Here is a 14,789-nt window from a genome sequence, read left to right as displayed (position 1 = left end):
CTAGCTGGAGTGAGAAGACATCCAAAAATGTGTTTCATCTTTTTGCCACAAATTTCTAAATCCTTATATTAGTGCAATAAAAAACTAACTCTACTGGATATTAAAGAAATATTTAAATAATATTTCTTGTGACTAAAACATGACCAGAAAACACTGAATAAAATCCTTAGGGGATTTTTCAACAACTCACTGCAGCCTCATTTTTTCTATTTCATATCATAGTTCTTGTTCCTGTTGATGCTTTTCATAATTGGACATGGGACAGACAAAAATCTTGCTTACTTAATGATTGCCCCAGGAAAACCAGTCTACATGACTGCACATTGGACAATGAATAATGCAACAGATTATTTATTGTTTTCCTACCACCAAATAGTGGGACCGATTTAAAAACAACAGCTAAATTTACATTATAAAAATTAAACAGGGTTGTTGAGACCATGAGTCTTAGTAGTCTGGATAAGTATTAAGCCTCAAGACATCCATATTGATGTAATAAATATACTTAAACGTTATTCTGTTTAGGATAAAGACAGAGACTGATGTCAGTATACTTACACTCACGTGGGAACAGCTCCGTAAGTCAGCAACTGGAAGACTAACTGTTTGAAAGAGGAGGAGATGGAAAGAAAGTAAAGTCTCAAAGTGGACATCACCAACTTCTACCAGTATTATGTTTATTCCCGTTTCTACCCACAGCACCTAGGAAAAAAGTGGCCTGTTTCCCAAAGAGCATAAGAATATTTGATAAGAACACTAAAGATTTTTACATAATGTTGTTTTTCATTTCTATAAAGCTTTCTGTTTGAAAACACCTGCATATATGTTTCCTCATTTCTAAATTTCTAAGAACATTGGCCTGAATGTACTAAAAAATTTGACACAACAGTCTTCTAGACTTCAACTCAAAATCTAACCAGTCTTATCTAGGTTAACCTCAAATGAATAAGAAGTAGCATACGCACATGCTTGTAAGACTTCCCTGTATTTAAGAGGTGCAAAGATGGAAGCTGTGGGTCCTGTTTGATCAAGAAGGTGCCTCAAAGAGAGCCAGTCGTCCAGCCACGTTGCCAGCTTATCCAGACACTGATTCATAATGACTGAAAAGGTCTTACCGTTGAATCAACTGATTCTGATTAGACCAAAACTATGTGGCTGGACAATTTGAGAATTAGTATGAAAATGCCAGCCATCTCAAATCCCAGAATGTAAGCAAAAGGTGGACCATTTACTGTGGCATCTGGAACATGCGTCTTGGTACGTGTGGGGGTCTTCGTGTTTTGCCAATCTCACAGAAAAAAAATCCAGAGCAAAGCCAAATCAAACCTTCCAAAATCTACCAGCACGTTTGCATGTTTAAACACTGGCTCTGAGAGCAGGTTCAGGGGTAAATATGTACCATGGTACCGTTCAGCTTCACAGGTTGGTTGGTTAATGTTAAACAAACACGGCTTGCAAACCATGTCTTATTACGAGGTTGTTTTCTGAGATTCCATGGGTCAGGGTCAAAACCTGCCATTTTCTAGCTTTTCAACAGTGCTAATCAATAGTTTAACAGATGAAATAATAGTCAAATAAACAGTGACAATACACTTCCAAGGCAAAAGGTGTTGAAACCAGTTTAATTCTATGAGAAATTTTGCTAATGTTGCGTTACCCTTATAATCAAACAGCCATTAAAATACTTTTTATGTTTAGGATGCTTAAATATCCATTATCTCATTTTATCCTCACAGTCATAATGGTTCTTATTAGACCCAGTTTTAATGAGAAAACTGAGTTCTAGAATATTTACATGCCTTTATCTACTTTTCAACAGACTTATTCAGTAGGTACCAAACTAGATTTTGAAGTTAGTGACAATTCCTTAAGTATACACATCTAACAAATACTTACATGTTTAAGATGTGTCAGATACTCTTCTAAATGTTCTAGAAATAGGGACTTAGTTAATCCTCATAACAGCAGGGTGAGGTAGGCACTATTATCATCTCCTTTTTACAGAGGAGGAAACTGAGGCATGGAGATAGCATACAACTTGCCCAAAGTCAGATGGTCACTGAGTGGCAGGAATCAGATTTCAGTCTAGGTGGTCAAGGTCTAGAAGCTATAGTAGATTCAGCTCCACTGAATAAGGCACAATGTCTGCTCCAGAGGACTTCAAAATCTAGAAGGGCAGACACACAGACAAATATGCTAGTACAGCATGTAGGCCTAATAGCAAAGCTTGTAGGAAGCAGAGATAGCACAGAGGAGGGAGGGATTAATTCTACTTTGTAGAGTCTCTCAACTAGTAGATAGCAGAATGGGGATCACAGCTGAATCCTTGAATTTGAACTCCAGAGTCAGTGTGCTCTCCATTTCATAGGGTAACTCCATGCTTAATAAAAGAATTTGGAATTACCATGAGAAAATAACAATGCACTTGCAGGAGGATAGCATATGAACAAAGGATAAAAGCTGAGTTTTTTAAATAGGGGAAAAAAATGTACTGTGGATCCTAATAGATACAATTATAAACATAGATACAAATCTCTCTCTATATGTAACATAGAATATATAATGTAATGTACATGTAGATAACCACAGAACTCTTGTGTATCTCAACTCAACTGTAAAGCTCTCCAGTTTCTCTAAAACTTGTGGTCAGTCAGGAAAAACAGAGCCAGATGTTCAGAAGTAGAAGGAAAGCCTAAAGGGGAAAACCTGATGGCATCATTCTGGGTGTATAATAGGTGTTCAGTGTTTACTCCCTAATTGAATGATTGATTGATTGACTGATAGAAAACGGGAAAGGGAAAGAAAAAAAAAGACTAAAGGCAGTTCATTTCATTATTCACCTTTTAACTTGGTAAAAATTTTGATAAAGAGAATTAATTAACTCTAAATATTTAGAATTGGAATTTTATGTCAACATATCAGAATTTTATGTCCAATGTGCCTCTAGTGGACACCCACTTTGCTATTTCTTTGATAGCTATGTAAGTGTGGCTACCATCTATTTACAGTTCTAAGTTTTGTGGTCCAAACAATGGCAAAAGGGACTCAACGGGAAGAAATAAATAACAGTTTTGCCAGTTTAAACTATAGTCATGTTTATAAGTGTATTTTCAGCACATGTGAAATCCTCAATAAATGAATGAATGAATTCCATTTGCTTCTTCCAATGGTCTTGTCACCCAGGAATTATATACTTTTTAGAAGCGAGAAAACAAAGGCCCAGATAGCTTACCGAGTTGATAGTTCCACAGCTAATAAGTGATGGAGTGAACCCAAATCTACGGAATCAAGTGCAAGGCTAAATGAGACCATAACGAAAGAGGAAGACTTTGTTCAGCCATTCAGATTCTTTGGGTGTCAGAGGTCAGAGGGATGAATAGATACAGTTTCAACACAAAAAAGGTGAGCTCCTCTCAGACCTCTGTTAAAAGCCTTAGGCTTCAAAGGAAATGTCCTTTTAAACTTGAAAAAAGGCCACAAGCAAAATTATTTTCATCAATATGATTGTCTTATGCCCATGTAAAAATCAAATCACCCATCATTAAAAAGCAAGTATCAGTCCTCCAATTGTTATTTATAATACTACACTAGATACTATAAAAAAAAGAATTAGAGACTATAGATGCTTGCAAATCAGGACATTAATATTACTGAATAAATTATATAATTTACTTAGTTATCAATCTTTACTTAGATGTATTTTTAAAATAATTAAGAAAAATTTAAATAGGTTGAAACTTAGATTCTAATTTAAAAAATAATCTTCAAATATCTAGGAATGTGGGACTTCCCTGGCGGTCCAGTGTTTAGGACTCCGCACTTCCACTGCAGGGGGCACAGGTTCAATCCCTGGTTGGGGAACTAAGACCCCACATGCCACGCAGTGTGGCCAAAAAAAAAAAAAAAAAAAAAAATCTAAGAATAACTAAAGAGTCAAGATTTCTATAGTTAAAAATTCAACTCCTGTAAGTCTTGTAATTAACTCCTTAACTCCTTATATATTTTACATCATTTGAAGCAAAATACCTCATGAACCTGAATTTTTCTGTTCTTAGCCAAATTATAATACAACAAACCTGGTAGTCCAAACACAGAGCAGAGGCCCCAGCCCACTTAAACACACCAAGGATGCAATGCACTCAAGAATTGCCTCGTGCTACCCTGGTGGTTATTACTGTTTGCAGTAACCTTAATTATCACTATTCCTAACAAAGCACATTTTCTTCACATAGCCGAAACTGTGAGCTCTATGTGGCATGGCTGGACTGGTCTTTTCTTATGAACTCATTTGAACCGAACAGACCAAAGAAAAGACATGGCCCCCTGACCCGCTGTGATCCCACCAGTGACCTCTCCAGTCGTGTTTCTCAGCATTCCAGGAACAACAGGCAGCCAGGAGCAGTTTCTTACCTCTTCTCATGCTGTCCCTCTGCCTGCAGTCCACTCCCCATGCCTTTACTCCTGGCCAGCTCTTGTTTATTCTTTCAGTCTAAACCTAGCTGTCACCTTCTTCAGTAAGTCTTCTCTGTCCTTTTCAAGCTGAGTTGGCTGCCACACTTCTCCGACCCCTCAGTTCTCACGGGCATTTCACCTGCCACATTATAGCATCATGACTACTTAAGCAATGGATTCCCTGGAGATACCAGGGCTTCTTGAGAGCAGAGACTGGGTCTTATATGTTTTTGTCTGTCTTGCCTGAGCCCCTACCATGAAGCCTGACACATAGGTGTTCAATAATATTTATTGAATGCACAAATGAAGATGACTGCTTACTAAGCTGTAATAGAAATTGACTATCTCACAGCATTATGAGAAAACATTGAGGCTCCAAATATATTTAAAATCCCACTTTTCTCAACAATATTTTGAGATCTCTTAGAGTACCTCTTGCTGATGGGGAAAAAACCAATCCATCCCTCCAGAACAAACTGGACATGTATAATTTCATCTAGACCCTAAATAACTCACAAGTGCCCATTCAGAATGGAAGATTTTTTTTTTTTTTTTTTTTTTTTTTTTGCTGTACATGGGCCTCTCACTGTTGTGGCCTCTCCCGTTGCGGAGCACAGGCTCCGGACGCGCAGGCCCAGCGGCCATGGCTCACAGGCCCAGCCGCTCCGCAGCATGTGGGATCTTCCCAGACCGGGGCACGAACCCGTGTCCCCTGCATCGGCAGGCAGACTCTCAACCACTGCGCCACCAGGGAAGTCCAGAATTGAAGATTTTTTTAAAGAGAGTTGATTGTTCCTAGTCAAGCACCCAAAATATTCTCACTAAGAACAGAGGTTTAGCTAGTGGTTCATGTCTGGCATTGATTAACAATTGTTACAAAACCTAAGAGAGGAACTCTTTGATTTTGTTGCTTTTGTTTTTAATAATGTTTATTGGTTTTCTCATAGTGAAAGTAATCCATACTTTTTAAAGGTTATTTGGGGCTTCCCTGGTGGCACAGTGGTTGAGAATCTGCCTGCCAATGCAGGGGACATGGGTTCGAGCCCTGGTCCGGGAAGATCCCACATGCAGCGAAGCAACTAAGCCCATGCGCCACAACTACTGAGCCTGTGCTCTAGAGCCTGTGAGCCACAACTACTGAGCCTGCGAGCTGCAACTACTGAAGCCTGCACGCCTAGAGCCCGTGCTCTGCAATGAGAGAAGCCACTGCAATGAGTAGCCCGCGCACAGCAATGAAGAGTAGCCCCTACTCACCACAACTAGAGAAAGTCTGCATGAAGCAACGAAGACCCAACACAGCCAAAAATAAATTAATTAAATAAATAAATTTTAAAAATAAAAGGTTATTTGGAAAATATAGATGAGAAAAATACCATTATCAACATTTTCACAATCTGGAAATAACCACTCTTTGTATTTTGATATGTGTTCTTTCAGGCATTTTTCCCTTGGCCTGAAAAGGGAAATAGTATATTATACATTAATATATAAAAAATATATGTTTTTATATATTATATGTATAATTTTAAAAACAACACAGGGAGCATATTACTGTTAGATTTTGTATCTTGCTTTTGAAAACTTATTATAATTTTCCGATATCCTTATTATTCTTTGAATATTCTTTGAACACATCATTGGTAATTACTGCTTAATATTCCGGGAATGCAGCACTCTATAAAAGGACTAATGGCTCCTTACATATAGCATGGGCTTTCACTTTACCATCTCACAATTGGCTCTGAGCATAAGAAGGAACTACTGCATTTTAATATATGGCAGGATCCTCGATTAGAATAATTATTAGAATATTTCTTGTTGCAACCCTTAAATAAATTCTAAAGAATTGTTTTGGATGCACAGATTGAATCAGTACATTTAATAAAGACTTTCATTTAAAATTTATACAGTACCTACTATGAACCAGGCATAACCTAATATTAATAAGGTAAACAAACACAACAGATTGCTTACAACTAATCTAAATCGGCTGTCTAGACATACTTGAATCCATCCCCAAACCTCGTAAATATACCATCTGCCCCTCTACTGCTGTCCTGAAGAATGAGGTCAAGACATTTACTTTTTCCGAGTCAGCTTTCCTATGTTTAAATAAAGATTTGTGCTACCAACTGTAAACCCAGCCCTCCAGGAAGTATAATTCCTAACTCATGCAACACATAAAGAACAAAAAGTTCAGTGCATCTTGTCATGCTGGACACTGCTAACACCTGTAGCAAAGGACAGTACATCTGTCAACAAGCATACTGCAAAGAGCTCTGACCGCAACATGGCTGGGCCCTGGGGCTGCTTACAGCTCAGCGAGACAGAGCTCCCTGGGCAGAAACCTGCCCTCTCACTGAGGAGACCTGACTCAGGAAATCCTCTGCATTCCCTGAAAAGTCCATTAAGAAAGGTCAACATCACTATTACATGTCTTATTCTGCTCAAAAATTCCTTTGAAGAACACTTTATGGTGGACTTGCATTCCTTGTTTCAATATACTGGTGAGCCCACCTGAGCATACCTTTTGTTATTAGGGGCACTGATTCTTTTACAGGATGGTTTCATGTCATCACCTTTCCGGAGAGCCCCTTCCCTTTAAAAATTCTGCTGGGCGCTTTTCTGTCTCCTTTGCCCTCTCTCTCCTCCCAGTACAACCAGGCAGCCTATTGGGTCCCAGCTCTAGAAACTGTTGGTTGTTTGAATTCAAGCAAGATGACACCAGATTTACAAAGTCCAATCACTGAAGAAATTACAAAATCCAAATACACAGAAATTGTTCTGGAAGAGAATTTGCTTTGAAAGGAAAGGGATGGGAGGGACTACGAAAGAGAGCAATGGACATGAATGTGCTGCTGCCCAAATAGGATGTACTTTTTGTTGTTGTTTTTTTGTTTTGTTTTGTTTTTGCGGTACGCGGGCCTCTCACTGTTGTGGCCTCTCGTGTTGCGGAGCACAGGCTCCGGACGCGCAGGTTCAGCGGCCATGGCTCACGGGCCCAGCCGCTCCGCGGCATGCGGGATCCTCCCGGACCGGGAAACGAACCCGTGTCCCCTGCATCGGCAGGCGGACTCTCAACCACTGCGCCACCAGGGAAGCCCAGGATGTAATTTTTAAACCATCAATTGCTATTACTTAGAAAAGCAGTCGACTCAGTTTAGCACCATATTAATACTGTATTCTGTATGAAGAACTTAAATTAACATCGTGATTTAGTTACTTAGGAAGTGTTGTTGTAATTTAATCGTTATAATCATACATCTCCTAGCAGGGCTATTTTCTCAAGCAGGCACTTTAAAGGATAAGAATCATTCTTTAAGGCAAGCTTTTAAGAGCTCTCATTTAACATTTAGAATTTCAGTACATTATTTAAGTTATGATCACCCGTAAGCCACACAGACCTTGTTATCCTTCTTCACCTTGGTGTATTTGCTTAAGCAGAAGGCTGGAATGAACTTGTGATACCCTTTTCTCTGCATCATTTCCATGTGGGATCAAGAAATGAAATGGACCAGAAAGATTTGAGTTGCTTGAAAGGCAAAATGGGGAGAACAAAATATCATGAACAGCACGAGCTGTCTTCTAACTAGTTTTTATTTTTTCGTCAGCTAAGGCTAAAAGGAATTTTCTATTTAGGTCTGTGGCCAAGTCAGTAAGTTTGTCAACCTGCACCAAACTTGTTTGCTAATCTTGCAACACAGTGACTATTCAAACATTTCCAAAATGCTCCATTGTATAACTGTAAAGGGGGTTTAGGCTGGGCTCAAGAGAGGGGGATGCTGTCAACCGAGCAATTTCCTCAGCACACGTGGGTTGTTGCCCTTCTCTTGGTCAGGGAGGTTTTTTTTGAACAGAAAAGCAGGGCCTCTCCCAGGGGCCAGGGCTGGGCAGCCTCTTAAGGCCTCATATTTGAGAGGGTCCCAAATTTAGACTTTTTGAAGTTATCATCAAATAAGGCTATTCATTAAGTCACTTGTATTATATTTGTGTTGAGGTATTATTTTGTGGAATAGGATCATTGAAAAATGTATGACAATTTAGAAACCCCGTTCAGGATTTTTAAAAAATTTAAAAAGTATATTTGGAGCCTCAAAAAATAGAAGTGGCCTAAGCTTCCATAGATATCTGAGAGACTCCGCTGAAGGGGAATTAGAAAATGATTCATCTTTATTTCTATGTTTACAATTAATTTGGTATATGGCTTTTGGGAGTCATATTCATACTTTTCTTGTAGTCCTTATTTCTTTTTCTGTAAATTGAGATTAATAATGTCATAACCATGAAGAGAGAGACTATAGCACGCCTATGCTTCCCTCACTCTGCAGGAAGGACCTACGTGCTCAGGTCACCTCTAGGATAACATGAAGTCTGCTATTTCAATGATTTAGGAAGATTCCTGCAACATTTCTGTATGGTTTTTCTTCTCTTTTTTTTTTGCATGTATTCATACTAAGAGAGATAAGGTGAAGAATTTGGAGGGCCAAAGAGTGACGTCAAAAAAGATCACATCACCCTAAGCCTGAAACCCAAAAGCCAGAGAGTAAATCTTATGTTAAAAAGAAGTAACCAAAATCTTGTTTCTAACTGCAGCTGTGCTAGTGTTTTCCATTTCTAGGAGTGATTTGGTCAGACAGACGTTTACCTATAATACTATAAAAAAAAATAGAAAAGTTGGATTAATGCACATTTTGTCCGTATTTGGAAGCACTAATATTGGCTGTTGGATGAGAACAGACCTATAATCTTGGAAACTGATCTACTATACCAGATTTTGAGTTTACAAATCTAAAGCCTGGACATGATAAAATTCTCTTCTTGGAAATTAAGACGCCATAAAGACACAGAAAACTTAACAAGAAACAGAAGCAAGGAAACAGGTAGGTGACCTAAAGGGAAATTGAAGTAAGGGCAAAGAAAAGTAAGTGAATACAGATAGAAAGGCGATACAAAATTATTAAAAATTAGGTCATTGTGTTTCTTAGTTGTTACTGTTGCTACCCATCTTCTTCCAATTTGACTATAAGCCCATTGTATTGTCAAGTATTATTTTGTCCCATGACTAAAATTAGAAATTTGGGTACAGTCATGATGAGAACAAGAGGTTACCTTTCCCAGTGTCATTGAAAAATGCCATGATGATCTGGCTAAGGGATTTTTTTTTAATTGTTGACCAATTTTAACTTTATCCAGCTGCAACTTTCCCTTCGAAGAAATCGATGAAGGTAGAAATTTGAAACAAGATGAGCAACGCTTTTAAGTATGGGCAAGAAAAAAACCTGATTCAATGCATGGATGTGATCTGAATCAGTTTATTTTGAGTCAGCAATTTTGTACTTTTAATAGATAACATATTGGGATATACATTCTAGGACCTTCTCTGTACTGTTTGAAAAGAATAGCCACAGATTAATGGGAGGGGTCCTGAAATGGATGAGTTACCACCATATATTCTCTTTCTCTATGTAAAGGAATATGAAGATTTTATTGCAAGTTTCTTATTTCTCATAGAATGATCACATAAAATTCACAGCGTGTGTTGTGAGCTAGTGAGAGTGATAAATGGAAGCAGTAGTATAAGAAAGAGTCAAACTACCACTGACCCCACTTTAAATCCTTTCCATCTGCCTTCTCTTCTGTCATTGTTCTCAGACAGGCCAATAACACCAAAGCTCAGCCATCAGCCAACATCCTCAGCATCCTTCTTGTCCCTATCTCTAGCTCCGCCCTATCATCCCATCTTATTCCCTTCCCTGCTGATTCTATGATTTTCTTCAGAAGCTTTCAAGAGATCCTGATCACAAAAATCTGAGTCCCAAGATTTAGCGCCTTCTACAGCCTGGACTCTTCCGTTCTATTCCGTTTTGCTCTGAAAAGTCTCTGCTGCAGCCAGGCTACTCACCGTTGCCAGAATATGCTTTTATCATGTCTGCAATTTGCGTCCAGGATGCCTCTCCCTTTCCTCTCTACCCGTTGCAATCTCACCTGGACTTTAAGGCCCTCTTCTAGGTCCTTAGGCTCCCTGAAGTCGTCTTGGATGGCCTCAGCCCCTGGGGACTTTTCATCTTCTGGCATCCTATGGCGTATATGGTGCAATTCTGCTAATATTAATCATGTTATAATTTGGGAAGCCCGGTATCCCTTTAAGTGGACATATTTTACCGCCTGCAGACTACCCCCCTACCCTGACCAAGTTTCATATACCTGTTCTTGGTGGCATTTATATGAATTCCTTATGTGAAGGACTTGCTTCATTATTCATTACCCATATATGTTTCATTTTATTCATTTCATTTTATTCATTTTTTAAAATTCTGTGCATATTCTGGTCCATTACCTCTTTGTACAGTGATGCTTGAACCGAATCAGAACCTAACAGAATATGTAGCATTTGCATTTTTTAAAAACCAAAAGAGAATAACCTATTACCAAATATATATGTGAAATCACATTATGATATGATGTTAAGAAATGTTCAGGACATGAAACTATAATGTTTAAGTCTGTATTTTCCTTATGAAAGGAAAGTTACTGTGAGTTTTGCCAAGACCAAGACCGTACATTTCTTCATTAATTTTTGCATGTCTAAACATGCCAAATATCTAGGGGAAAAATAGTTAAATAACAAAAACGTTCCTAAGTCATTTTAATTCAGCCAACTTTTGTCAAATTAGTTTTTGCATGTGTGTATTTGATTTTTGAGTCAATGTTAGGAAAGTTCTGTGATAAGAATTTTGCAATTAGAGTAGGTTCTAAAGAAATATGAAAAGACCCTTCATAGAAGTCTCTTATGTGTACTTTTAATTTTAATCCAACACGCTAATTTGTTATAATTATTTAGTGAACTTGAAGATCAGAATTATATGGAAGCCAAAGCTTAAAATTTTAAGAGAAGTAAAGCTGTAGGTGTTTATACATTTATCTCCACCCTATTTTATATGAAGATATAGTATGAAATGGATTTCCACTATTAAATGGACTTTTACTAGAATACAAGTGTTTCATCTTCTAACAATTAGTGCAGGTTTTTCCTTTCTTAATTTTATACTTATTTATACTTATTTTTCCTTTCTTAATTTTATACTTATTTATACTTATTTATACTTAATTTTATACTTATTTTATTCTTAATTCTTTGCAAATTTGTAACTTTGCAAACAGAAGGAAATCTTAAGTTGGAAAGATTATAATTAAATGACGGAAGTAATTTGAAAAGGAATAGTCTTTAAACTTATCTGAAATTAAAATTAGTGTATTTATTATCATTTTTCCCCTAGACCATAATAATTTTTATCTGATAAGGCACAAAACTACAAGGTAACGCTGAAAAATAAAGAAGCAGCTAACTAAAAGACGAATGTAAACATACCATGATAAAGTTAATAGACGAAATGGGCACATTTAAAATGGAAAAGAGAAATGGATAACTGGACGTTTTGTTTAATGTTTAATGTCTTGCATCAACTTAAGAATTTTCTACTCAAAGAACAATGTTTAGTCGGGTTTTTTTTTTAGAAATAGGGAATTGACACAACTGTTGCAATCTAGCATTCCTTCTGATTGGTCATCGGATAGTTTATCCACGTTATAAATATTAAAAAGGCAAAGAACCCTTAATTCTGGATTGATTTTTAAATTTGTTTTTCTCACCTCACTTTCAGAAATAAGTCTGCTTTATACATTTTCATAACAGAATGAATTATTTGCCAACATCTTTGAACTCTTCCTCTAATACGTGGAAAGCCAAGTAGATTTTTTTGAAAGGGAGAAAATGTCTGTTTAGAAATTCTTTAAAAACTCCAAATAGTGTTTTGCTTACTCAGCACACTGCCTTTGAAATGGTAGCAGAGGCTGACAGAGCTTATGATTTCCAACCTCACGGCACCTTGAGTAACTTGGTGCCGTTGGGAGTGTCTGTTATTCTATAACATTTCCTCTGAATAAAATCGACAATTCAAAAGAAAATAACTCTTTTGCTATTCCATTAATATTTTCTATGCATTCTGATTACAATATTCATTAAGCAGTCCGACTCTGTTATTCTGGTATTATTTTACTTTAACTTAAGTTCATAAACCTGTTGAAAAATTAACATTTTGAGATTTATCAGTCAACCAACCTATAGAATCTTGATACAGAATGACAAGAATCAAGAAAAAACTTTCAGTAAGTGAGTAGTTTGTTGCATAAAAGCCAAAATTCTAAAAGCAAATAGAAATTGGTGTAACTGATGTTTAATCCAAATGTACAACAGTAAACTGATTTAGCTTCTCTTTTTTTTAAGAGCTGACGCAAGTTGGACAGAGGGAGGTGTTGGGGTGAGAGGTGGTGGTGGTGATTGGCTTGTCTAGTTCACTCCCACTGGTCTTTAAATCATTGTCTAGATCCCCAAAGGTTCACATAAGTCACCTCTGCAACAGGGGTCTGCCATTCCAAACAATTCCGGAAAGATTGCACAGGACTGGATAAATAATTAAGGTAAAGCTGTTTTTAAATGAACATTTGCAGTGTTAAAATAATGCTTCCTTTCTTCTTTTTATGGTATTGATTATTTATTACAAATTAAAATGTTTGAAAATACTACTTGGGTAACTTTTTTTTTCTCTTTAAAAAAAGCTCAATTCAATATAATGTCAGACATTGAAATTATTTACCCAGATCCTGATTGCAGTTTTCTTTTGCAGATAGGTTTAGGTGGATAATAGAAAAGGGAAACATTGCAAAACCAGCAGGTAACAAGGGTTTAGTTATTTACATTTCCTGGTTAATCGCTCTGAGGAACCAACTTAATTTGTCTTAGGAGGAAGTCTAATGTTTGAGAAGTGCATTCTCAGTGTTATAACATTAAAGGTTTTCTTTATCTTGAAAACAAAAACGCCCACAAAAATGTAGTCTAATCAAAGAAGGAACATCACATCACTGCAGTAGATGTGAAAGGCTAAATGTTTGGGCTGCATCACTGTCAAACGCAAAACAGAAGTTGTGTCTTACCTTGTCTTCTTATGTAACCATTTTAGTGAAGGAGTATTTTTGCAGCAAACTTACTAGAAGAAACTGAGAGATTGAGTAGAATATAAGCAAAGCTTTGGATTTGGAAGGACTGGAATCATTAAAAATTTGAGCTCTATTCCTCAAATTTATTAATCAGATGGGGAGAATTCTTAATGGATTTAAGTACCCTTGCATTTTGAGCTTCTTACAGAATATATGGTGATTATTTTAATTAAATGCACAGGTGATAGCAAAACTGAGTGGTTTATAACTCAGTGAAAAATATTTGAAATGATATATATCATATTCATGGGCAACTTGTTGGATGAAAGAATTTTTATTTTTGATGAACTAAAGAAATTTAGGTATGTTTCCTGTAAAAGATCGCCATTTATTTTACAGACCAAGATCTTCTAGTTGTTGCGATTTATATTTAGATAATGTTTTGCGATTTTCTGGAAAGTCTTTATATTTATACTCCTAGGGAGTATATCAGTAACTTTTAAGTACCGAGAAATGTAGTTTTGAGAGCCAAACTGTTGAGCTTTCTTTAACCATGTTATACAGTGTGCTTTATGGGTTATTGAAGCTATTATTTTTAATACATGAGTTACTTTAAAGAAAGTAAAAAAAATTTATTTTCAGAAGAAAAAAAGTAACTCTGGGGGTGGTCCAGTATCTATTATATAGAATGTAGACATTTTGGAACTTAGTGTATGCATAATTTATGACAGATTATTAAATATCATGTATTAACATGGATAGAACAAACAGTTCACTATGTTAATTTCATATATGCTACTCATATTGCTGTTCATTTCTGGAAACAAACTATTGTTTGGGAAAATAGGAACTAAAATTTATGCAGGAATTTCAGATATTTCTTAACATTTAAGATGACTAGAGAATCTATGTCTTTTTCTCAGAGCAGAGCTAGAAAATTTGTAAGCAAAATAATGTATTCAGATTTTATGAATAGTCCTTTATACCTCATCAAAGGGCTGCTTTAATTCTTATATTAACAAGCATGTAATATTCTTAGCAAAGGGACAAGACCTCAGCATAAGGTTATTTCTTTTAACTTTTCTAGTTCTCCCTTGATATTGTTTCTAAGCTATGTCTAAGTAGAGGAAGGGAATGAAAAATGCTAAACTATTATCACCAGCAATAGGAAGTAGTCAAGTGAATATGGTTCTGCTATTATGGCCAGTTTCTTTTCTAAGACGTACATCAGACTGAATGACAGTGAAAGCTTTTATGGAAGCTAATTTCTGTGAGAAATCATGCCGTAGGCTCATACGCCATCTGAATATCAATGTGTGACTAGAATGGCATTGTTGGGGAAA

General features: G+C 36.7%; 1 protein-coding gene across 4 annotated transcripts in view; it reads left to right on the top strand.

The window, feature by feature from the left end:
• The window catches only part of SLC38A4 (solute carrier family 38 member 4), a 68,148-nt gene that overhangs the window by 15,571 nt on the left and 37,788 nt on the right, over positions 1 to 14,789 (top strand). Inside the window, exon 1 of one of the 4 annotated variants that reach the window (XM_060024634.1) lies at positions 12,808 to 12,930. The exons of the other annotated variants lie outside the window; for them this stretch is intronic. The gene's annotated coding sequence lies outside the window, so the exon portion shown is untranslated. Of the gene's footprint in view, positions 1 to 12,807; positions 12,931 to 14,789 lie in introns of those variants that run through there. 4 annotated transcript variants of the gene reach the window in all.

The sequence above is a fragment of the Delphinus delphis genome, chromosome 11 (assembly GCF_949987515.2).
Source record: "Delphinus delphis chromosome 11, mDelDel1.2, whole genome shotgun sequence".
NCBI classification, from domain to species: Eukaryota; Metazoa; Chordata; class Mammalia; order Artiodactyla; family Delphinidae; genus Delphinus; species Delphinus delphis.
This window is presented reverse-complemented; position numbering and strand designations above follow the sequence as displayed.